Source organism: Chenopodium album, chromosome 3 (genome assembly GCF_948465745.1).
Source record: "Chenopodium album chromosome 3, dcCheAlbu1.1, whole genome shotgun sequence".
Classification (NCBI taxonomy): domain Eukaryota; kingdom Viridiplantae; phylum Streptophyta; class Magnoliopsida; order Caryophyllales; family Amaranthaceae; genus Chenopodium; species Chenopodium album.
The window spans coordinates 40,873,555-40,899,588 of NC_137836.1; the positions used below are offsets into that span (position 1 = coordinate 40,873,555).

Here is a 26,034-nt window from a genome sequence, read left to right on the forward strand (position 1 = left end):
CAGCCAACCACCTCCCAATCATTGTTGCGCCTCACGTTCCCTCATAACAAGCACCCCTTCCCCAAATCCCCCTCCCAAACAATCCCTCAAAATCTCCCCAATTTGAACCTCCAAAACCCTAATTTCTTCCTTACGATTTCGCTTAAATTTCTGCAATTCTTTCTTTAAATTGTGAGAATTTCTTCCATGTAATTGAATCATAAGATTATGGTTTGAAGGCAGTGTTTCGAGCTCGATTTTATGGTTTGAAGGCAATCTTTCGGGTCCCAGAGGTGGGGGTCGATTTGGGTGGGATTCGGGTAGGAGAACAAAAGTGTGGGTTGTGCGCGACGGGGAAAGGGAGGAGGTCTGGGTCACCAACAGGGGAGGGGAGTGAGCTCCGGTGTGATAGGGCCGGGTAAAAGGGTTGTTGATAAGGAGGGGTTGGTTGGCTTTGTTTTTTTTTTTTTTTTTTTTTTAATAAAATAATTATTTAAGTGTTAAAAAATAATCATGGTTAAGGATTTTAATTAAATTAATTACTATGATTGGTAACCAATAATACAAGTTTACCATTTCCTAAAAAAAAAAAAAAACTAATACAAGTTTACCAAGGATAATAACAATTTTCATGATTAACCAATAAGGAAAAAAAAAAATCATAGTGCTATGAAAGAGAATTTGCCTATAAAAATTAACATGTATACAATCTGCAACTTTGTCTAATCCCCCCCCCCCCCCTTTTTTTTTTTTAACAAGAACTTTGTCTAATCCTTAATTGTATGTATAACGGTTGAGGAGATGTAACCAGACTAGCAAATTTTTAATTTATTTACTCTGTATTAGTTTATTAATTTTTTTTTTTCCCTCAAGTATAATCCTCTTTTCTTAAGGTTAAACTTTTGTGCAATCTACTAGCAGGGCATAGAGAAAGGGAAGGAGATTGCTGCTACTAGCAATTCTTCTAGCTGGGTTGCTCCTCCACCCGGGTTTGGGAAGGTCACCGCTCAAGGAGGTTTTGTCAGAAGAGAAGATGTTCATGGCCTCTTGTTTTTTCTGGCAAATACAATGCATTGACTCCACTTGCTGCTGAACTATTTGCTGTTAAAGAAGGAATAACTGTCGAAACTGATGCTTAGTCTCTCAATGACATATTTGATACCATTGGTAGAGCCTTGCACTATGAATTAGCTGCTTTGAATACTGAAGTTGCAGAGCTCATTGATTTTAAGGCTATGGAAATCAAACACATTAGAATGGTGAATAACAGCATGACCCGTTAACTCGCTGCTCTAGGTATTAATATGGCTGTGGGACAAGAGACTATGTCATTGTTCCCAACTACATCAAAAGCCTGTATTATTAAGAAATGGGTACAAGCACACTTCTGCTTGATCAGCGTTCAAATATGAACTTCTCTACTGTCTTATCATTACTATATACGTATATTTATGTTTTTATTTCCTGTGTAATATAGTTAAAATCCTAACATCAAACTTTATCTAATGTTTAAAGATGTTAATGCAATGGGAATATAAAAAAAATAATAATAAATATATTATATTTTTGCAATCTAGGAGCGGTAGTGAAGAAAAAAAAAAAAAAAAAAAAAAAAAAAAAAAAAAAAAAAAAAGCAACCTTATCTTAGGTCCTGAAAAAACATCATTTCCCTAAAAACAAAGGAAGAATGTGTGTATTGCAGATTGATAATAAAATAAGACGGAAATTAAACTTCACATAATACACAAACCACTTCCATTTTCATGTCTCTAACATCACACAAAAAATACTGCACAACTGCTTTCTGTAGGTCTATTAAACAAAATAGATCAAGTATTGACATATCAATTAGCCGCCAAAACAGAAACATCATGTATAGACATATCACTAAAGATGTTCAGGGAACACTATGAGAGTGCTTTGATGGTTAATCACGACCCATAGACTGTCCCCCAGGACAAGCCATAACCAGCACTGGCTGAGCATTCAAAGCAGGGTGTGGCAGCCTTAAACGAATCTCCCAACCTTCTGGCAGAGTGAGCACGGATGGATGACACAGGACATGGGTGAAAATGTCACAAGCGGTTTCCAACTGTTCACGTTGCATCTCATCATCAAAACTGCTTTCAAAACATCCATAGTTTTGCGCTAGAGCCTCGCACTTTCCCTATTAAAAAATTAACTAGTTGATTAGTCTAAATGTGGGTGGAAGATCAAGGGCCTTAGACTCTTCAGCTCAAGATAGGTAAGTAGAGGCTTCAAATCATTCAAAAGACATTGAATAAGAAGCAGAATAGCAGCTGACCTATTGTCACAATGAGTGGTGGATCCTAACACCACTACTCCTATATAATGCAAATACTACTTTGACCAATACTTTCAAAAATTAAATTATGAAAAAAAAAAAAAAAAAAAAAAAAAACACAATAAGATTGAAAATGTACTTGGTGGAATTGAAATTGCTACACAAGGCTACCAAAATATAAGAGGATAATTTCATCAACACCAACCAAACCTAAAGCACAATACTCTCACATTAAATAAGGGTTTGGGAACACATGTCCATGTTCTTTGCCCATGTAATTACACTACATGATTACATCCTTAATTACACGCAGTACCAAATGCAACAACCTAAATATGCATGTCAGCATCAAAATCACCATTACATTGAGGACCAAACACATTTCCAACAGCTTGTTAAAGGATGTTGACTATTTCCTGTTTAACTTTTTGTCAAAGAAGTTTGAGACATAAAAGACAAAATATTTGAATGCATAAAGCCATAAATCTAGTGTCTGTTTAGATTAATTAAGGCTTCGATGTTGTTGAACATCCATTTTAGTTAATGAACATGCATAAATCATGTTAGCTGACCCCAAATCATTTTGGAACTAAGCCTTTGTGTTGTTGTTGCTGTTGAACATCCATACACATAAATTTAATAGAACACAATATTCAAAAATTTTAGGGCTACGGTTTCATTGACAAAATTTATCAGGGAGCATTAAAAAAATTGTTGCCCACTTTATGCCCATATCTCCCTTCCAAAGAGAAGGAAAAAGAATGATTCAAAGAAAGGTGCCAAATAAAGACGCATACAGTGACTTGTCAGTAAACCTTTTATACTTCCTCCATTTCTTTTTAGTTGACACGTTTCTTTAGTCACGTTTGCCCATGCACAAATTCAACCGTTAATATCTCTAATTACTTATAAGCAAAAATTCTAAAAAGTTAATATTTTGAAAATAAATACCGTGATGAATCTAACAAGATCTCACATGATTATATTTTTCATTACGTCACAAAATATGGTCAAAGGGAAGTGTGTGAATAGTGCTAAAGTCAAAACGTGTCAACTAATAAAAAACGGAGGTAGTATTCATCAATGGAATCACTTTCCTAGATGAGCTACCTATATTGATCTCACTAAAATAGATTTTAATGAGATATAACATTGCTTTTTAGCAATCACCAATAAATGATGTCTCCTATCAGGTCACAACTTGGTAGTAAATTGAGCTACAAAATATCAAGAATACAATTCATATATTCAAAATGCACAAGGTTGCGTCCAATACACTAAATCTCCAATTCGTTTTTCTAACTGTTGGAAAAAGCTAAAGGCAAACAAACCAGGTGCAGACAAAGTTGGACTAGTAATTATGCACAAAAGAATGGTATTAAAGTAGAAAGTAAGATATAACAACATCATTGACTAAAACAACTTGCCTCGAGATTAAAAGTACGACAAACAGCAGTACGGCTTGTATATGAAAAAAAAAAGAGCCAAGTTCCACCCAAATAAGGAATTTCCGATCAGGTACAGAGCAGCATAAGACAAGACATGATTAGAAAAAATCCCCGTGGTTGATGTCAGCCTTTCGACATTACTTCCATATAGCGTACCATACTTCCAAGAAGACCTGAAAATCAAAATATTTGGCAAGGGTAAGAAAAGTATCACTCACACATATATGCTTTTGCACAAATTAACTAAGGCATGATACGAAACCTTGATAATAATGAGTGACCTTAATAGAGCCCGAATCAGAGAAAAAAGATATATATATATATATATATATATATATATATATATATATATATATATAAACTTGAACTAGCACTCATTATCTGTATTGTTAATGATTTACAGAGTCTCAGACTCTCAGCCAATGTATACTCCATTACTCATTCAGGCAAACAGCCAGTCAACTTGTACAGGAATTGTTATAGATCAAGTTCTATCCAGGTTTGATACTTGTTAATTAGATAAAAACAAACCATGATATTTTCCAGTCAAGCTTCCCCTTAACTACAACCTGAAACTATATCATCTACAAGCTTGATCATGTTGATTAACCAGGAATTATTTACAGATCCAGTTCTATATAGGTTTAATACTTGTGAATTAGATAAAAACAAACCATGATATTTGCTAGTCAAGCTTCCCCTTCACTACTACCTGAAACTATATATGTACAAGCTTGATTGTGTTGATAAACAATACAATACTTCCTTATTATCAAATAGTCACAAGATTCCTATCATCGGAGACCGCCAAACCTTCTCTTGCAAAAGCAGATTTATAGTATGAACTATGAAGGAGAAGAAATGTATTAGCGAAACTGGATGAAATTCTTTATAATGCGGTTATGCGGTCAAAATTTAATACCATGCATGAACCTTATAAAAATATTCTTGGCAAGCATATACATTTATTCCTAGTTCAAGATATTACATTATTGTAATCACATGCATTGAATCAAAGCACATCACTAGAGAGCTCTTGGCAAGGGGACCAAAGGATATGCCAATATGTTTCTAAAACAAAACAAAAGACAGTAATAGCCAATTTAGTCAAATTTCAGAGAAAACTGTTGGCAGGAAGTGTATCACGGAAGTTACTTTGAACCCATGCTCTGGAACTATAATTTGCAAAAGTAACTTTGTACTTTTTACGGGATTTCCTTTTAAAGATCTTTTCAAATCTAGTCTTCAAACTTCTTAATCTCCAATAGCAATTGCATATTTAATAGCAAAAATTAGTTATCAGACAAAAGCACAGCAAAAGTTAAGACTACAGACTATAATGCTTTTGACTCAATAAATAAAAGCAATCTCTCTTCCAACGTCATAGATTTAAATTCCACATAAGAGCTTGAACTTTAATTGAAAGTATATATTACTGGTGAAACTATCCCAAACGCCACACTTGGGATAAGGGAAAGGGGGAATTAAGTCTTCCATAATGAGGCCTGTGTGGAGGCAATTGTACTTGGAAGAGGCAGTCATGGGTTCTTATTACAATCATATGGGGATAATCAGTTACACTAGGAACGGGTAAACGTCACCTTGATATTAAGGTAATGGCCTCCGAGCATGAATCTATTTCCTATCCTCCCTCTTATTCGCTCGTCCACCAAAATTACTAACAACCACCACAACCTCATTTCATTAAAAGCATCATCATTCAACTTCTAATACGAAAACATACCTAATAAAGCAACTAATTTTCCTACCAATGGAATTTAGGTGTAAAAATATCATGAAAACTGCATATAGCTCCAGAAAAGGCTAAGATAGCACGCAACTCCAAACACCCTCTATACAGATCTATACATGGCAATTGATAGTTTCAACATAAACCAGAACCTAATTTCTGTTATCTACAAATGGTTATATGACATTCAAGAAACAATGTCAACCCATGTGCATCTACAATTGATATCATTAATATGACATTCAAGAAATTATTTAAGCTACGAAATTTTTTTCTAAACGCAGATTACGCAATCCCCATTGACATTCAAGAAATTGTAATTAATTCTATGAAAAATTTCCTAAGCGCAGATTGCGTAATCCCCATTAAAAGAAATAAGAAATATCAAATCTCTCCCTATGAATCAATCCAATTCCACCAAAAATCATAATCAAAATTATCAACAAATTCTACCCACAAAACCCCAACTCGACGCATGATCAAATAAGTCATAAACAAGCAACAAAATCAAAATTAAAATTAAATTCCAATTCAACCAACAATCACAAGCTTAATATATATCTATCAAAATAATCAACATTCTATCTACAAAACCCCAATTCGCCGCATGATCAAATAACAAATAAATAAGCATCAAAATTAAAATTAAATTCCCAAAATAAAAAAATAAAAAAAAGAAATACTCACAAACTTCAAGATCACTGCTAAAAAACTCATCATTGCAACCAAGACAAGAACAAAGCTCAGAATTCCAAGGAGTACGGCTTATCATAGGTTGACCAACCCCATCCATAGGAATACCATCAGCAGACCAACCGTAGGTTTCCGCCACCTGAGGGTAAGATACCTTGGGAACAGGTGGTTGATTCGGCGGCGGAAATGAAGGAAGCTTTGAATCATCAATTGCGTTTGATTGGTTGTTGTTGGTGTCGGTGGTTTGTAACAAAGGGCTTGATTCTGATTCTGAGTTTGATTGGTTTTCGTTAGTGTTGGTGGTTCCTATCGGAGGGGTTGATTCTTCATCTGGTTGCTTGCCGTTTTCAACAGAAATTTGTAAACTAAATTTTTGACGAGAAATTGTGAAGAGTTAAAACTGGAAAGAGCGATGAACAAAATTTATAAGTGTCTCGTAAATTTTGGTGGAAGTCACGAAGTTGCAATTTTGATTTGGTGCGCGGATTTGTGGCAGATGTCTCAATTTTGAGTATTTGAGTCGAGTTCAGTAAAGTCGGTCTTTTTTTTATTTTTAAACTAGTCTTTCTGGCCCGTGCAATGCACGGCTTGTTCATAGAAAATTACATTGAGAGATGAGTGAGAAAATACCAATAAATAATTATGAGTGTAATATGTAACTGAAAACATAATTAAAGAAATAAAAAATTTGGAACTTTAATTTGAAATGAGACTTAATTGAAAGAAGATGGAAGGACTAAAATTAAAGAGAAAAAATAAAAAGGTTGAATTAAAGAGGGGAGATGAAGATGAAGTGTTTGATGAAAGAGTTTAGAAAAATTGTATAATTAAAATAAAAAGGGTAAAATGACATGTGGCACGTTGGGTTGAAGAAGAAGTTAGGGAAGTGTAATAGAATGATGACATATGTCTCTTTTGGTTTGCTTTTTTAAATACTAAGTATAGATTTGAGTCATATAAATTTTTGTGATAAAATAAGTTGATATATAAGTTTTTTTTTTGGTTGGTTTTGGATCGGGTTAGGTAGGATATTGTGAGAACGGTGAAGAAAGGAGCCATAGATGATGCAATTGAATGGGATGACAATAGAAAAGATGACGAGGATGCCCGAATTGTACTTGCTCTAGTAGGAAAAATTTGGACGAACCGTAACATCAATGTCAGTGCTTTTATTGTGACAATGAAAGAAGTTTGGCAGTCGAAACATGGTGTTGAAATTCGGAGCATTGGAAAAAATATGTTCATGTTCCAATTTCATCATTGGAGGGATAAACATAGGGTTTTAGAAGATCAACCTTGGCACTTTGATAGACATGCTCTACTTCTCGAAGAAACCGCTGATTCGATAAAATCCTCGGAAACTCAATTTCATCTTTTACTAATGTGAATAAGGGTTTATAATTTTCCATTGAAGGGCAGGTTGAACCGTAACCTTGGTAACATTTTTGTAACAAACTGGGCATCTTTGTGAAGATGGACAGCGCAGCGCGAGTTGGAATTAACAAGTCTATTTGAGTCCATGTTCAAGTGGATGTTCGCAAACCTCTTGTGATGTCGATGAAGCTAAAGTTGCGAGGAGGAGAGAAGGAGAGCTTTGATGTATGGTATGAAAAACCTCTCATTTCCTGTTTCTTTTGCGGTAAGATGGGTCCACTAATGGAAAAAACGCTATTAGCAACTGGCGAAAAGTGGCTTTTAGCAACTGGCGCGTGAGGCTGCTATTGCGGGGGCTACTAATGAGAATAGTATTTGCAACTGACGCTTGTTCGTTGCTAATAATCATTATTCGCAACTGACATAATGCTATGCCAGGTGCTAATAGTGTGTATTTGCAACTGGCGTTATACAAGGCCAGCTGCTAGTAGTGTTTATTCGCAGCTGGCGTAGTATTATGTCAGCTACTAATTGTGTGTTTATTAGTAGCTGGCCTAGTAATACGCCAGTTGCGAATAGTCATTTCTTTTTTAAAAAAAAATTGAAATTTTTTCAAATTGATCTACAAATTATATTATATACTATTATAACAAATTTTTTTTTTTTTGAAGCAAGGTGGAATATTATTAATCAAACAGATAATTCAAGTTACATAAATAACCACCAAGGCCAAAATACATTGTGAAAAAGATTCTAAGTACATGTACTTGTTCCACCCCATTTACTGGACACAATCTAGCAGCAAGGTGGGCAGCAACATTGCCACCTCATTTCACATGTGAGAAAGAAAAATACATAAAGTGATTCCCCACTAAGCACACATCTTCGATGATCAAATTAATTAGAGCTTTCCCATGTGTAGAATTCCGGACAACCTTCAAGCTAATGCATCACATTGGAGCTCAATATGAGTATACCCAAGCTTCTGCGCAGTCAGAATTCCCCACTTGGCTGCGAGCGCTTCAGCCATCATCACCATTCCTTCATACTTCACTTTTAGATAGATGATAGAGGAATAAACGAGTCGTTAATTGTCTATCCCAAAATCAAATTCAATTTATAATATCCTAAACAAACCTAATACAAGTATAAGGCAAGTATAGGGTCGAACCCAAAGGAGTGAGTCGGTATTAACTATAGCCTAAGTCAAGCTATTTCGAAGATTGTAGTGAGAAAATGGTTGGTACTATGGTAACAAAGCTAGACTAATCAAGTAATTCAAGAAACTAAACACTAGGGATATAGGTTCCACATGCAAGTTCAATAAACATGCTAATTGATAGTTCATTCGCTTGATTCAAGCATTGCAAAGGACAAACAATAATAGCAATCAAGAGAATTCAAGAGCTATCTCCTAGAGTCCAAGCTAGGGGTCACTATGAATGGCTAATCAAGGAAATTCACAATCAAACTCAATCAATTAAAGCAATTCTCAAATTGATGGTTCATGTCATTAAGAATTGCAATGCAATCTAGATTAATCTTATAAGTTGATCACTCCTAATATAATTAATCACATGAAAAACTATGTCAACCAATTTAATTGCAACAATTCAATCAATCAATGATCATCAACTAGCACAAATTATCAATCAAGCATGCTTCCCCTTCTCCCTAGCAACTAATCTACTCACTAATCATGGTGTAGCTCAAGAACAAATCACTAGAAATAGTATTGATCATCATTCTAAATCAAAATCAGGAGAAATCAATATCAACTTCAATATCAAATTCAAATCCAAGCAAATCAAACAATCAAACATGAAACTAAAACAAACAAGTAAAGAGATGAACTAAAAGAAGAGATTCTCACTAACATTAATGATTGAAGATAAAGAAATCCAAGCACAATTGATCCAATGTTGAAATACAAATCCAAAACCAAGTACTTCTCTCTAACTTCTCTCTCTAAAACTAAGCTAATGAAAATTATCTAAAAGTTTTTTTCAAAAAGGAATTACAAGTGTATTTATAGGCAAAGAAGGAAAACGGAATCCCCGCGCCCTCTCTAGTAAACCCCGCGCCCTCGGGGAAATGGGTATAGAACCCATAACAAACTCCGCGGGCTATCTGGGCAACACCCGCGCTCGCGGCAAAAGCCTCCGCGCCCGCGGCAAGGGCACGGCGAATCCCCTGCTCCCAAAGGGTGATCAGAGGGTCGCGGTCTCTTTGGTCTGGAGCGGTCTCTCCAATTTACCGGCGCTCGCGGGGAGCCCGCGGCCAGACCGCGGAGAGTTTCCTGGTCGAAATTGTCTAATTTGGTGCAAACGAGCCCGCGCCCGCGGCAACCTGGCAGGGCTTGATGCCCTCTTCAAGACCTCTCCAAGCCCTCTCTGAGCCCTCTCCAAGCAGATTGCTTCCTCATTGCTTAGCCAATATAGCTCATCTTGATCCCCTTGCAAAGACAACTCCTAGGTACCTACAAGAACAAACAAAGAAAAGGAATAAAAGGCAAAAAGTACCAAATAAAAGGAAAAACGAAAAACACAAGGAAAGAAAGAAAGAATGGAACTAAAGGAAAAAGGACCAAAAATAAGATAAGAAAGCATGAAAAGGAGAAGAAACCATCTTAAAAGACTACCCTATGAGTGCCATAAATGACACTCATCAAATTCCCCCAAGCTAGAATTTTGCTCTTCCCGAGCAAAATAAAGGCTAAAAAGGAAAAAAGAAGGGCTTATTCAAAATAAAAAGAAAAAGAAAGAGGTGAGAATATACACTAACTCACTTTCGTAGGAATCACAGTCAATTTTAGCAACAAAAGACAAGCCATTTAAACCCCTAGATCGCTCTAGAGGACGAGTGATGCTCTTGTAAAGGTTTCCTAGAGATAACCTATAACTCTTATTAAACAAAACAAAAGAAGCAAAAATGAGGCAAAATACAAGAATAAAGAGCAAATTTTGAAAAACAATGATTTCAAAAATCTTTGTGAAATGGACTTTACAAAGTGACTATAGTTCAAATGAATAACAACCTTTCTAAAGTAAATCATGGTATGCACGTTATAAGATACCTAAGGTTGATTGAAACATAAATATGCTAAGCATAGGAACTAGTTGTCACACTCCACTTTCATCCCAAACGATCTTACCGCGTTCCCCCTACTAATCTCATATCTCCCCTTAGTGAGCGTCTCATAGATTCCACGAAGGAACCGGAAAAAGATCAAATTTTTGGCTACTCGACATCTTGACTTCGCATCCCCTTTCCTTAGGCTATAACCCATGATTCCCTCCACCGATGAATGACTCAACCCCTAGGTCAAAAGGTCTTCCCAAAGGTTGTAACGTAAGGCAAAGAGGGTTAAGGTAGGCTAAATTTAAAATTTGGTGGTTAACCTAAATTGTGAAGCAAAGATTGCGCATTTCTTTACACCATAACTAAGCAATCACCAAACAAAAATGCCAACACCCCCAAGCTTATTCAAGGCTAAGATCACAAACATATACACAAAAAGCGTGAGAACGCATCCCCCCCAAGCTTAAATGGAGTATTGTCCTCAATGCTCAAAAAGGGAGAATACTCTCATCAAAATATTTTTGCATTTTTCACGTTTTCAATTTTGTTTTATGTTTTTCATTTTTTTGTCCTAGCCCCTTTTAACTTTGGACGGCTATTTCAACTTGCACTTGCATTGTTGTAGGGAATATTTCAAGCGTTAATCCCCTAGCTTGAACCCCACTGTGATCATACACTAAAGTACGGTGGCGTCCAAAGGGAAAGAAGATAGAGCAAAAGAGTCGCCAACAAGTTTTAGGAACTTGTAAACCGTTCACAGGGTGAAGGTTACACCCCTTAACGATCCAAGAGATCGTCAACTCCATAAAGTCTTGAACCAAATAGGGTTCGGGGATGAAGGTACAAATCCAACCTAAAAGAGATTGAACCTGCCCTAATAATAGGCCTCTACTTTATTCTGATCGTATTCATGTGCGCTTTCTGACTAACATGCAATCAATAGATTTAACCCTAAACCTGTTTAATTATGTTGGTTGAATATTAATGCGCAAATAAACTATTATTGGCGATCACTTGAATTATAATCATATTAACCCTAAACAAGACTATTAATTATCTTATTAGGCGTAATTACAAGTACAAAATTCCCATTAAACATGCATAAAAAGTGTGATCAAGCAATAACAATAAATATCAAGCAACATAATAATAATCATAATAATTATAATAACAACAATAATCATAAAAATAAACATGTTCATATTAAAGCATAATAATAGCAAGATCCTAGGCATGATACTAACAAGATTAATAACAAACCCTAGCATGTCACTAAACAATAAAAATCAAAGTTTTAACCCTAACATGATACTAACAATCATAAATATTAGGAAGAACATAGGAAGCATCATAACAATCATACTTGATATTAAAATTACCCTAGACATGATACTAGGAATATCATAATAATAATCTAAACATGATTTCTACATAATATCAATAAAAACCATCAAAATACTTACTTTGATGTCTCGTACCTCTTTCTAATAACAAAATACACACGTTAGTAACTTCAAGGAAAATAATAAACAAAACAACAATTAAATTAAATAATTGAAATAGAGATTTGGGACCAGATGATGCAAGTCTAAGCATGGAGAATTTCGAAGATTTGCTTATCATGCATCAAGATAGCTTGTCCCTAAACATTGATTCAAGCCAAGCATTGCATGGACACTTTCTTGGATATCAAAGCAAAGCCACGGTTTGCTTAGTGGCTTTTCTTGGAGTCTAGTTCACTTTCTTGAATTTTATTTACTTAGATTTTGCTTACAAGTTTTTACCTTTCACTTGAAAGGGTTTTTCTTGGTTCAAGCATTAGGATCTTTAATCTTTATTTAGTTCTTTAATTTTTATTTATTTATTTAGTTGCTTTAAAAATCAGTTAGTTAGCAAAATAAATCAGTTTAGGCGTGTGCTTGTTCTCCAAGGAGTTTGGTGTATGCTTGTGCGCCAAGGTGCTTGCTCTTCAAGCAAGTTAGAATTCTAGTTTAATTAGGATTGAATTAGGAACTTGTCCTAATCTTCCTAGGTAAACTAAGTCTTATAAATAGGGCTGTAAAACACACGAATAAATACATAGATTAATATTCAGATTTATTTCTTAAGTTGCATACTTGAGTTTTGGTTGATTGCGATCAATTGTTGTTTTGCTTGTTTTAGTTAAAACATTCGTTTGGATTGATTAATTAGGTGGATTCTTAATTGATTAATCTTAGTTTTTATTTAATTCTTGGTGGATTTCCTGTATAGAATTAGACTTAAACATATCCCTTGTGTTTTGTTGATTTTCGGATCAATAATTCACATCATCTTTGGTATCAGAGCAGGTTTGCGCAACTTCAGAAAAAATTAAACTGGGAACAATTGGCTGGGAATTTTTGCGTGATGCTTTTTGCATTGAACTCTAAAAACGTCCAGCTATCACCATATAAAATTTCATAATTTTTAGTTGAGTAACTCGTTCTACACAGCCTCAAACTTTTGGTGTTTGTGCACTGATTTGCAGATGGGAGTCCGGTTTTTGTGTTGCCTAGTTTTCCTTCAAGATTCGATCTTTTAATCAAGATTTTTGCATAAACTGACTTGGTTTGTGTAGGAATCATGAGTGACGAGGAGTTTCCACAGGTTCCAAGGGGATTAACCTTAGAACAAGCTCAAAATCTTAGAAGAGATAGGCGAATTGACGAGTTGGCAGCAAGGATGGATGAGATATTAAAAAGGCTTGATACTCTTGCTGGAGATTCTTCAAGGAAAGGGAATTCTAACCCTAATTCTGGTTCAAGTGAGGAAGAACAACTAAGGAGGAACCCAAGGAGGCCACGAAATAATTATTCCTCAAGTGATGAATCACCAAGGCCTAGGAGGAGAGATCGACCAAAGGATGATGATAGGAACCTTAGATTAGATCTTCCCGAATTCAATGGGAGTATGAATGAACCTGAAAAATACCTTGAGTGGATTAGAAGGGCCGAGACACTATTTGATTACAAGGAGTATGATGAAAGGAAAAGATGCAAATTGGCTGAATTGAAACTGACCGGTTATGCTAGTCTTTGGTATGATAATCTAAAGAAGAAGAGGCATAAGGAGGGGCGTGCAAGAATCTCAACTTGGGAACAACTCAAGAAGCACATGAAAAAAAGGTTCGTACCTAGTGATTATATTCAAGATGTTTATCTTAAGATGCAACTTTTTAAACAAAATTCTATGACTGTTGAGAATTATATTGGTGAATTTGAAAAGTTATGCATGCTATGTGGCTTAGAAGAGATTGTTGAGCATAAGATTGCTAGATTTATTTCGGGGTTGAATGATAATATTGCTGAAAAAGTTGAATTGCAACAATATTGGTCCTTTGAGGATGTTTGCAAGGTAGCTTTGAAAGTTTAAAAACAGATAAAGGGGAAGAAAGGGACGTACACTAAGTCCTTTGTAAAGGGTTTCACTAAACCTTTTGAGAAGAACAGCTTGGAGAAAAGTGGTTCTAGTTCGAACTACAAGGAGACTAAATCAAAATTTGAAGCTCCTAAAAAGCTTGTTGAAGATAGGAAGTGCTTCAAGTGTGGTAGTGTTGGTCACATTGCAACTAATTGTCCATCAAAAAGAGTAATGACTGCTCAAGAGTGGGAACAAGACCAAGCTAAGTGTGAGCAAGGTAGTGACTATGAAGAAAAGAACGAAGAGGAAAACTTTGAAGAAGAGGAGGGGCATATTGACGAAATTGATCCCGAGACTCATGGTCAAAGTTTGGTTCTAAGAAGGGCGCTACACTCTAAAACCGTACCTATGGAAAACAATCAAAGGGAGAAAATATTTCTTACAAGGTGCAAGGTAGAAGATAGGTTGTGTGACATGATCATAGACACGGGGAGTTGCACTAATGTGGTATCTACTACTTTGGTAGACAAATTGAAGTGGCCAACTACTGAACATCCAAGCCCTTATAAGCTTCATTGGCTTAATAATTCGAGTGATGTTAAGGTAACTAAACAAGCCTTAATCTCCTTTTCAATTGGTAAATTTCATGATAAAGTTTTGTGTGATGTTTGTCCTATGGATGCTTGTCATATACTATTAGGCCGTCCTTGGCAATATGATAGATTTGTGAAGTTTGATGGAAGGACTAATGTGTATGTTGTGAGAAAAGGAGAAAAAGAGAGACCGGTTGCTTTAAAACCTTTGATAAGCAACAAGTCTTCTAATGTTACCTCTAATTCGAAGAGTTCTTATTTGATTAGTGAGAGGGAATTAGAAAAAGAGATTTGCAGCAACAATGTGGTATATATACTTGTTTCTAATGAGATTCGAATTGATCAAGATAAACAAGCAAAGAGGTCGTATGAATTGGAATCTGTTTTAGAAGAATTCAAGGATGTCTTTCCTAAGGAATTACCTCCGAGACTACCTCCTATTCGTGGGATAGAGCATCAAATTGACTTGATTCCCGGAGCACCATTACCTAATAAGGCGGCCTATAGAAGTAATCCGGAAGAAACAAAGGAGATGCAAAGGCAAATTGAAGAGCTTATGGCTAGAGGATACGTGAGGGAAAGTATGAGCCCTTGTGCCGTGCCTACTTTACTTGTCCCAAAGAAAGATGGGAGTTGGCGCATGTGTATTGATAGTAGGAGTGTGAATAACATCACTATCAAATACCGATTTCCTATTCCGAGGTTAGATGATCTACTTGATGAACTACATGGTTCAAAGTTGTTTTCTAAGATTGATCTTATGAGTGGTTATCATCAAATTCGAATGAGAGAAGGAGATGAGTGGAAGACAGCATTCAAGACTAAGTTAGGGTTGTATGAATGGTTGGTGATGCCGTTTGGACTCACTAATGCACCTAGCACTTTCATGAGGTTGATGCATGAGGTACTTAAACCTTTCCTTGGCAAGTTTGTTGTTGTTTATTTAGATGATATTCTGATATACTCTAAAAATTTGCATGATCATCTAAATCATCTAACAAGTGTGTTTGAAGTGTTAAGAGAGAAGAAACTCTATGCTAAGCTTGAAAAATGCTACTTCTTAGTGCCTAGTGTTACTTTTCTTGGTTATGTTGTATCAAAAGATGGAGTTTCAGTTGATCATTTGAAAGTAGAGGCTATTAAAACTTGGCCTATTCCTACTAATATGAGTGAAGTAAGGTCTTTTCATGGTCTAGCTTCATTCTATAGAAGATTTGTCAAGAATAAGTTGATGCCTAGAAGTGAAGGTCCTTTCAAGATTATTGAGAAGATCAATGACAATGCTTATAAGTTAGAACTTCCGGGAGAATATGGAGTTAGTGCTACATTCAATGTTGGCGATTTGGCTAAGTATATTCCTGATGAAGAACTTCGAGATTTGAGGACAAATTCTTTCGAAGAAGAGGAGGATGATGCAAGTCTAAGCATGGAGAACTTCGAAGATTTGCTTATCATGCATCAAGATAGCTTGTCCCTAAACATTGATTCAAGCCAAGCATTGCATGGACACTTTCTTGGATATCAAAGCAAAGCCACGGTTTGCTTAGTGGCTTTTCTTGGAGTCTAGTTCACTTTCTTGAACTTTCTTGAATTTTATTTACTTAGATTTTGCTTACAAGTTTTTACCTTTCACTTGAAAGGGTTTTTCTTGGTTCAAGCATTAGGATCTTTAATCTTTATTTAGTTCTTTAATTTTTATTTATTTATTTAGTTGCTTTAAAAATCAGTTAGTTAGCAAAATAAATCAGTTTAGGCGTGTGCTTGTTCTCCAAGGAGTTTGGTGTATGCTTGTGCGCCAAGGTGCTTGCTCTTCAAGCAAGTTAGAATTCTAGTTTAATTAGGATTGAATTAGGAACTTGTCCTAATCTTCCTAGGTAAACTAAGTCTTATAAATAGGGTTGTAAAACACACGAATAAATACATAGATTAATATTCAGATTTATTTCTTAAGTTGCATACTTGAGTTTTGGTTGATTGCGATCAATTGCTGTTTTGCTTGTTTTAGTTAAAACATTCGTTTGGATTGATTAATTAGGTGGATTCTTAATTGATTAATCTTAGTTTTTGTTTAATTCTTGGTGGATTTCCTGTATAGAATTAGACTTAAACATATCCCTTGTGTTTTGTTGATTTTCGGATCAATAATTCACATCACCAAACCCTCAGAAATTAAACCTTTCACGTCTAGGGCGAAGGCAACTTCGAATATGCTAGGTGTATCTAGATCTAATGAATGCGGAATTTTGTATTTGAGAGAAACTCGTTTAGAAAAGAGAGAGAGAGAGTAATAATCAAGAAAAACTTGATGAGAGTTGGTGATTGTCGGTGATTGTGGATGAATGAAAACGGAGTTTTTACGACGTTATTTATAAAGAAAATCAGCCAAAAAGATAAAATATCAAAAACAGAGTTCTGACGCGAAAAACTGAGTTGGCGCCAGACGCTGACCTTAGTGCCAGGCGCCAATCGTAGCGTTTGGCGCTACATCTGGCGTTTGGCGCTGACTTAGAAATCCACGCGTTTTTTTAAAATCAGATAAAAATTGCCGTACAGGAGGATAAAATCATATTTTCCTCAAAATATGTTCTTTGATTTTAATTAAAACTATGAAAAGTCAACAAAAGTCAATTTATCAATGCTAATTGAATTAGGAATGAAAAGAACCTTCTAGAAGAATCTAGAAGACTAAAACCATTCCTAATTGCATTAGGAATGATAAATCTATATTAGGCCCTCCCCTAGATCATTGGGCCGCATATAAGGCTCAAACCGGTCCCAGTTCAGTAAATTGGCCATAACTTCTCAATATTAATCGGAATTGGGCTTATAATATATCGTTGGAAAGCTCTTGTCAAGCCCCATCCAACTACACTACTATTGGACCCATATCATGGACCAACCAAACTGGATTGGCTGTTTCCTTAAAATAAGTTTTCAAAAACAGAGAGAAGAGAAAAGAAATTAAAACTATTCGCAACACTAAACTTTCCACACTTTCACTTCATTCGATTATGATTCGACGCGAAAGGTACTCATCACCGGGTTTGGTTTTGGGGAGACATAAATGGGTGTCTACAATTGTCCTTGCCTTTTTTACTTCAGACGGCTTTTTCATTTATTCACTTGCCACTATTCACAAAATATACACAAAACACGATCTTGCTTTCATTTTGAACCAAATACCAAACTTATATACCACAATCTCCAAAATATGACCATTTGCTTCACAAAAACAAAAGGTGAAAACGAAAATGATACAAAAGGCTCAAGATCTAAAGATGTGGCTTGAAAAGAAGGGAAAAAGGCTCAAAGGGCTAGCAAGTAGGCAAATGTATCCCTAAACCCAAAAGTAAAAAGAAGTACACTATCCTAGAAAAAGGAAAAATACCTCCCCGAAAAGATGCCTTTGTCCTCCCTAGGTGGTTCGGTCTCGGTCTTAGGAATCATACGTTAAGATTATAGATTAGGTTTGCAAAAGTCAAGGATCCAAGCCGCTCATGCAAGAATATGTTGAAAGCTTGAAAAAGTATGAATCTCGCATGGTTGTAGCAAAAACTCACTAAGGTTGTCAAATCAAAGATAGGGAGCAACTACCAAACATGCCACAAACAAGTAGAATCCGGCTTCATGATCCCCCTAGTTCTAAACAACTACCTTAGCATGCTCTATCCTAGAATCAACCAAACGTATCTCAAACCGTGCATACCATGACCACCTAGTAAGATTATTATTCAAAAGCAAGAGTCCATTGTTTACAAGTCCAAGTCAAAATAGAAAGAGTGAAAAAATAAGCCTCAAAAAGCTATGTACAAAACCAAGAACACTTTGAAAAGAAAAGAAAAGAAAATAAAAGATGGAAAACAAAGATAAAGGAAAAGTAGGAGAACAAAGAAAAGGACAAAGATGCAATCATAACACGTATTTCCCAATCGACATACAAGTGGTCAAATGGCCACATCGCCAAAGACCCCAAACACACTCGGTGTTATAACTATACATCCTCGAACCGTTCAACTCCCCTAAAACTAATCCTAATCTAAGCAACCAAAAAAAAAGTAACGGAATAAAAGTAAAGAGAAAATATAAAACAAGAAAGGTCTCACCAAGCATCCAAGCTATGCTACAATAACCAAGGAGCAAGAACGACCTCCTTTAAGAAGCTTCGAAGACCAAAGCATAAGCCACGAGCAAGGCGAGAAAAAGAAAAGGACTATATATATACAAAATGAAATTGTTAGTAACTTCCAAACAAAAGAAAACAAAAGAAAGCTTACGTGAATACTATGTACAAAGATCGAGAGAAACCACCACCATCATCATCAATAAAAGAAACCACAAAACATCATCATCAATACCAAGACAACAAGACAAACAACATACCAACGAGACTACCAAGAGCGAAGCAAGAGAAATCCATCAAAGCCTTTTCAAACACATCCCCATGAGTCCAAGGTGCCTCCCCCAAAACCTACCCTAAAACATCCTTTTTTTTATTCCCCCCTCACAAAATAAGGGCATCGACCGCGATGCTCAAAAACATGCAAAGCTAAAAGGGAGGAAACAAAAAGGGAATCAAACAACCAAGGGGGAAACTAATGGCCACTAGGGCCGGCACCACCATCACTCACATCCCAACCTCCGGTAAAACCGGGAGGGAACCCATAGCGACCCTTAAAAAGGTGAAGTTGGGATGTGGACAATTGGTCAAATGGCTCGGGTTGCATACAGAGCTCGGGGTGAGTGGGGTGAACATAGTAGTAGTCGGGGTCACCCCGATAATCACTCCCCCCCGAAACCCGGTAGTCATAATGACCAGACTCATCTGGGAAATCTCCACCTTCTCCTTCTCCACCTTCACCATCATCTCCATCATCATCATCATCGTCCTCCTCATCATCATCCTCCTCCATAACATTCTCAACTCTTCCATCGTCCGTGGGAATCCTCCAAACAATCCTGACCTCTCGAGTAATTGAGGTGGCAGCCGGGTTTGGGAGCAAACAATGGTGCACATTACTCACTAGCCAAGAATAAACACCGTTTCCCTTAGTTTTAGAAATGAAGAGCAAAGTGTTAAGTTGCTTAAATCCAAATACATGTCTTCACTCCCTCCAATCGCAGTGCAAGATCTCAAGAAACGTTCTTGCTTGAAATAATGCACCAATCTAGTAATCATACCACCACAATGAATCTCACTCGTCTTCTTCCCATTGATGATTACTTGACAAAAATTCATGAAAATATACCCAAAATTCAACCTCGGCCCCAAATCCGGCCTTGTAGCCATCCAAAGCACCAAGATCTCCTCCCTCGAAAGCTTCCCAAGATCTTGCTTATTTAACACGGTATAGCCAAGAATCCGATGGAGAATTCGAAGAGCTGGGTGAATGATCTCGCTAGCAAGCGATTCCTTAGAGTTATACAACTTATTTTTAGCTATGGCTCTCCACCATGCAACCTCATTTTAATCGGACTTGAGAAGGGGAACTAAGGGCTCATAGATGTCGGTATTGGGGTTGAAGCCAAGGGCTTTGTTGAATTCTACAAGGTTCATGGTATGTTTGGAATTGAAAAGTTGGAAAGAGATGATATAGTCGGTATCCCTCGTCATATTATACTCGAAGGTGGAGAAAAACTCAATGCACGGTTCTAAATAGGTGCGCGGGGATGACTTTACAAACTCATCCAAACCAAGGTTATGGAGCAAGATGTCAAGATCGGCATCAACTCCTAATTTGACCATATTATCGGAAAGATAGTTGCGGGTAGGTATAAATTTTTGGGATTTCATTCTGTTATAGATAGGGGTATGTTTAAACTGGTTGTGAAATTTGAGAGGAGGTAAAGGAGGAGGTGGGGTATCATCTTGAGTAGTTTGGTTTTGAGGGGGTTCGGTGGTTGAAGATTGGCTACGAGAGGATTGGCCGGGGGATTGATTTGAACTTTTCTTGCTACTCTTAACTTTCCATAACAAATCCATAGTCTCAAGCTCAACCAACACAAGAAATCACGCAATCACCCAAAATCAACACTACCACCAATTTTATCAAACCACCTTCACAATACCACCCAAAACCACCACAAACTACAAAGTACCTATTACAAGCAACAAACAACCAAAAATCAAACAACAACCAACAACATTAACAATCTATCACAAAAATAAGCGCAAATCACCTAAAATAATTCCAAAACCACCATACAAACTACCAAAAACATCATAGTCATGCTTAATCAAGGCAAATCAAAACCAATGTATAATAATCAATTGAAATTGACAAAAATAAAACAAAGGTTAGAAGTATAACAAGATTGAAGACTCAAAGTAAGCTCAAAAACTGTCTATGACTCGAAATTCTCGAAAAAACCACGAGAAAAGAGATTATGCTTGTTGAAAATGGAGTATGAAGGAAATTGGGATGGAAATTTGAGGGAAAACTAGGGTAAATTTGTGTAAATTTGTGGGAGAAAGATGATTTGGGGGTTAGGGTTTGAGAGGAGGAAGAGAGAGAAAGGGAAAAAATAAGGGTGAAATGGAAAATAAGAGAGGAGAGAGAGAGAGGGGAAAAACCGGGTACTAAACAACCCTGGTGCCCGCGCCCGCAGAGAGACCGCGGGGCTATTTTGGAAAAAAAATTGATTTTTTTTACCTTTAAGGGGCCGCACCCGCGGGGAGCTCGCGGGGCAACCGCGGAGAGTTCCTGATCCATTTTTGTGAAAATAGGCTGCGCCCGCGCCCGCGGAGAGCCCGCGGAGAGCTACTGGTTCGATTTCCCTATTTTTAAAGCAAGGGCACCCGAGGCCTCTCTAGGCCCGCGGGGTGCCCTTTCCCCTGCACTTCAAATTCTCCTTTTTCTATCCTCATCAAACACATTAAGTCCATAGATGATGAACGAAGGCAACCTACAAAACAAACCAAAAACACAAGGAAAGGTAAGAGCAAATATCAACAAAGAAAAATAAAAGAAATAAAAGAAAAGAGAGTAGAGGTGAGAATCCGGGTTGCCTCCCGTAAGCGCTTTTGTTTAACGTCGTTAGCTCGACGTTTACCACCCACTCAAGGTGGCTTGAAAAGAATCATTTTATGAATAAGACCAACAAACACTCCATCAAAATATCTCTTGAGCCGATGACCGTTAACCTTGAATGAAGATGAGGAATCCAAAGGAGAAATCTCCACGGCACCATGAGCAAAAACATCTTTCACCAAGAAAGGTCCACTCCATCTTGACATGAGCTTTTCGGGAAATAACTTCATTCTTGAATTGTAGAGGAGGACTTTATCACCAACACAAAACTCCTTTTTCTCAATAAGCTTATCATGAGCTTCCTTGGAACGAGATTGTAAGTGCTAGCACAGTTATAAGCATCAAGTCTAAGCTCCTCTAGCTCATGAATATCCAACCACCTTTTCTCCCCCGCACTTTCTAAATCAAAGTTTATCTTCTTGATTGCCCACAAAGCACGGTGTTCAAGCTCCATCGGGATATGGCAAGATTTGCCATAGACAAGGCGATATGGAGTGGTGCCAATATGGAGTGGAGCATCATCTAACTTGTCTGACCAATCCTTTCTATTCCTTGCAACCGTCTTCTCAAGAATAAGCTTTATTTGACGATTGGAGACCTCGACTTGGCCACTCGTTTGAGGATGATATGGAAGGCCGAACCATTGATGAAATCCATGTTTCCTGAACATCTTTTGGAAGGCATTGTGAACAAAATGAGAACCGTTATCGCTTATCACAGCCTTAGGCACACCAAACCTTGGGAAGATGATTTTTTTGAACAACTTCAACACTACTTTTTGGTAGTTTGTTGGGGAAGCAATGGCCTCAACCCATTTAGAAACATAGTCCACAGCCACAAATATGAATTGATTTCCATATGAAGATGGGAATGGTCCCATGAAGTCAATCCCCCATACATCGAACACCTCTAACTCAAAATAGGTTGTTGAGGCATCTCATTCCTCTTGGAGATATTCCCTGCTCTTTGACATCGGTCGCATGACTTTACGAAGCCCCATGAATCCTTGAAGAGATGTGGCCACCACAAACCACATTGAAGAACCTTAGTGGCGGTTTTGGAAACACCCATATGGCCACCACTAGGATCCGAATGGCACATTTTTAGAACACTAGGCACCTCTTCATTCGAAACACAACGCCTAAGCAAGCCATCAACCCCTCGTTTATACAAGATGGGATCATCCCACAAGTAATGTCTTGCCTCCCTCTTGAGTTTCTTCTGTTGGTTCTTGGAGAAAGAAGGTGGAAACTCCCCACATGCTAGAAAATTCACCAAGTCGGCATACCATGGGAGCTCCTTAACCTTAATGGCATACAAGACATCATCAAGCATTCTATCTTCAATTGGTAAACCATCATCATGAATTTGATCACCCTCAAGGCGAGAAAGATGATCCGCCACAACATTTTCTGCACCCTTCTTATCCCTAATCTCTATTTCAAAAGTTTGTAATTCAAGCACCTAACGAATCAACCTTGGCTTGGAATCTTTCTTGGCAAAGAGATACTTAAGAGCTGCATGATCCATGAAGACAATGATCTTGGAACCCAACAAATAACACCGGAATTTCTCAAAAGAGTGAACAATGGCAAGAATTCTTTTTCCGTTGTTGTGTAATTCTTTTGGGCCCCATTTAGTGTCTTGGACATATAGTAAATCACATAAAGTTTCTTGTCCACACGTTGTCCGAAAACACCTCCAATTGCTCAATCACTAGCATCACACATCAATTCAAAGGGTAAATCCCATCTTGGGGCTTGAACAATGGGGGTAGAGATTAGGGCCTTCTTCAATTACCATCATAAACAAACTCAACATCTTTTTGAAGAAGATCATTAAGGGGCTTGGCAATGAGTGAGAAATCCTTGATGAATCTTCTATAGAAGCCCGCGTGTCCCAAAAATGATCTCACTCCCTTGACATTCACCGGAGGTGGAAGCTTCTCAATAACCTCGATCTTGGCTTTTGTTGTTTTGGTGGTTTTTAAGTTGTTTGCCTTGTAGTTTGGTGCTTGTGTTGTTGTCTGGTCCTGGTTTCCAGAACCCTTCCTAGAAGGTGGCTGGAAATCTGAGTCCAGTTTGTTCTAAACCCTTCCTAGAACCCTTCCTAGAAGGTGGCTAGGTAGAATCTAGAACTGGTTTTGGGGGGTTGGCCTGTTTTACAGGTCTTGTGGTGTTCTGGTGGTAGTTATAACTTAGCTCTTGTAAGTTGTAACTTTCTCTCTTTGGTAATAAAATCTTATTTACCAAAAAAAAAAAAAAAAAAAAACTCGATCTTGGCCTTATCCACCTTTATTCCTTTATGAAAGATCTTGTGGCCAAGCGCTATTCCTTCCTCCACCATGAAATGATACTTCTTCCAATTCAAGATAAGATTAACCTTTACACACCGTGCCAAACATTTCTCAAGATTCACAAGGCACTCTTCAAATGAAACCCCGCCTACGGAGAAGTCATCCATAAAGACCTCCATTTCTTCCTCGAACATGTCTCCAAAAATGCTCATCATGCACCTTTGGAAAGTTGCGGGGGCATTACAAAGGCCAAAGGGCATTCTCCTATAAGAAAAGGTCCCATAAGGACATGTAAATGTTGTCTTCTCTTGATCTTCGGGGTGGATTGGGATTTGGAAAAATCCCGAATAGCCATCAAGGAAGCAATAGAACTTGTGCCTTGTTAGTCTCTCTAACATTTGATCAATGAATAGAAGGGGAAAGTGATCCTTTTTGGTGGATGTATTTAGACGTCTATAGTCTATGCACATCCTCCAACCGGTGACCGTCCTAGTTGGAATGAGCTCACCTCTCTCATTCTTGACTACGGTCATACCCCCCTTCTTAGGAACGACATGAACGGGAGTGACCCACCTAAAGCTTGAGATGGGGAATATGATTCCCGCATCCAAGAGCTTGGTGATCTCTTTTTTCACCACCTGTCCCATTTGAGGGTGTAGCTTTCTTTGTCGTTCAATAGAAGGAAGGGTGCCTTCCTCAAGCGTTATGTGGTGTGTACACAAAGCGGGGCTTATACCCTTAAGATCATCAATAGTATAGCCCAAAGCACCTTGGTGCTTTCTCAAGACACAACATAACGCTTGAGCTTGGCTTTCACTCAAGGATGCACTAACAATTACGGGGTAAGTGGAATTTGGGCCTAAGAATTCATACCTAAGGTGTGATGGTAAAGGTTTGAGCTCTACCATAGGCACACCTTTAACTTCTTTTATTGCGGCCGCTTGCAAAGCTTCATGGCTTGAGATCTTCAAGCACAATGTTCATCCACTTCCTCCATGCTTCCATTAAGCAATTCCTTATACAATGCCATCTCCTTGCATGGTGCACCTAGCTTGTCTTTGTTCAACAAAACATTCTCAAGAGCATCGTTAGAGGTGAGCAAGTGCTCATGCATGGAAGACACAACATGATCAAGACAGTCAATCATCATGCAATTTTCAAGAGAAGAACTTGGATATTTCATGCTTTCATTCAAATCGAATTGTATGACCTCATCTCCTACCTTAAGGGAAATCTTTGCACTCTTGACACCTATCATAGCACCCGAGGTAGCAAGAAAGGGTCTACCTAGAATGATAGGAATGGTAGCATCTTCATACATTTCTAGAACAACAAAATCCACCGGGAACACCAACTTCCCAACCCTCAATGGAACATTTTCCACTTTACCTTTTGGAAACTTGATTGAACTATCGGCTAGTTGCAAGGTAATTTTAGAAGGTAAGAGTTCCCCTAGATCAAGTCTTTGATAAACCGAGTATGGCATTAGGCTTACACTAGCTCCTAAGTCACATAGGGCGTTATCAATTTGCATCTTGTTAATAGCACAAGGGGTGGAGAAGTTTCCGGGGTCTTTCAACTTGGGTGGCATTTTGTTCATGATGATCGCACTACAATTTTCAGTCAAGTTGATAGTCTCCACAACATCACAAGTCCTCTTCCCACTCAAAATGTCTTTGAGGAATTTGGCATAGTTAAGCATTTGGTTGATCACATCGGTGAAAGGTAGAGAAAGGTGAAGTTGTTTGAGCATATCAATAAATCTCCCAAATTGCTCATCCAATTTGTGTCTCATGAATTTTTGGGGATAAGGGAGCTTGGGTTTCACAATCTCTTTCTCTACTCTCACCTCTCTAGGTGTCTCAACCACAACCTTATCTAAAGATGCTCTATCTCCCTCATTCTCAACCAAAGCTTCCTAGGGGTCCTTCTTGTCTTCACTCCTCCTAGGCAATCTCTCCTCAAGAACCTTACCACTCCTTGTAACAATAGCATTCACGGGTTTCTTGGGATCTAGGACTTGAGAAGGTAAAGAAGAAGGGATTGCTTGATCTTTCAAAGCATTAGCAAGTTGAGAAATTTGGTTTTCGAGCATTTTATTGTGGG

At 37.5% G+C, this 26,034-nt stretch overlaps 1 pseudogene across 1 annotated transcript; it reads right to left on the reverse strand.

Annotated features, from left to right (window-relative positions):
- Window positions 1–1,364: 1,364 nt before the first annotated feature.
- LOC145625046 (cell number regulator 8 pseudogene) lies at window positions 1,365–6,569 on the reverse strand (annotated as a pseudogene). The gene is made up of 3 exons (XR_014110485.1): window positions 6,170–6,569; window positions 3,712–3,905; window positions 1,365–2,146 (listed from the first exon to the last, which is right to left on the reverse strand). The product of XR_014110485.1 is annotated as a cell number regulator 8 pseudogene (transcript).
- Window positions 6,570–26,034: the final 19,465 nt, after the last annotated feature.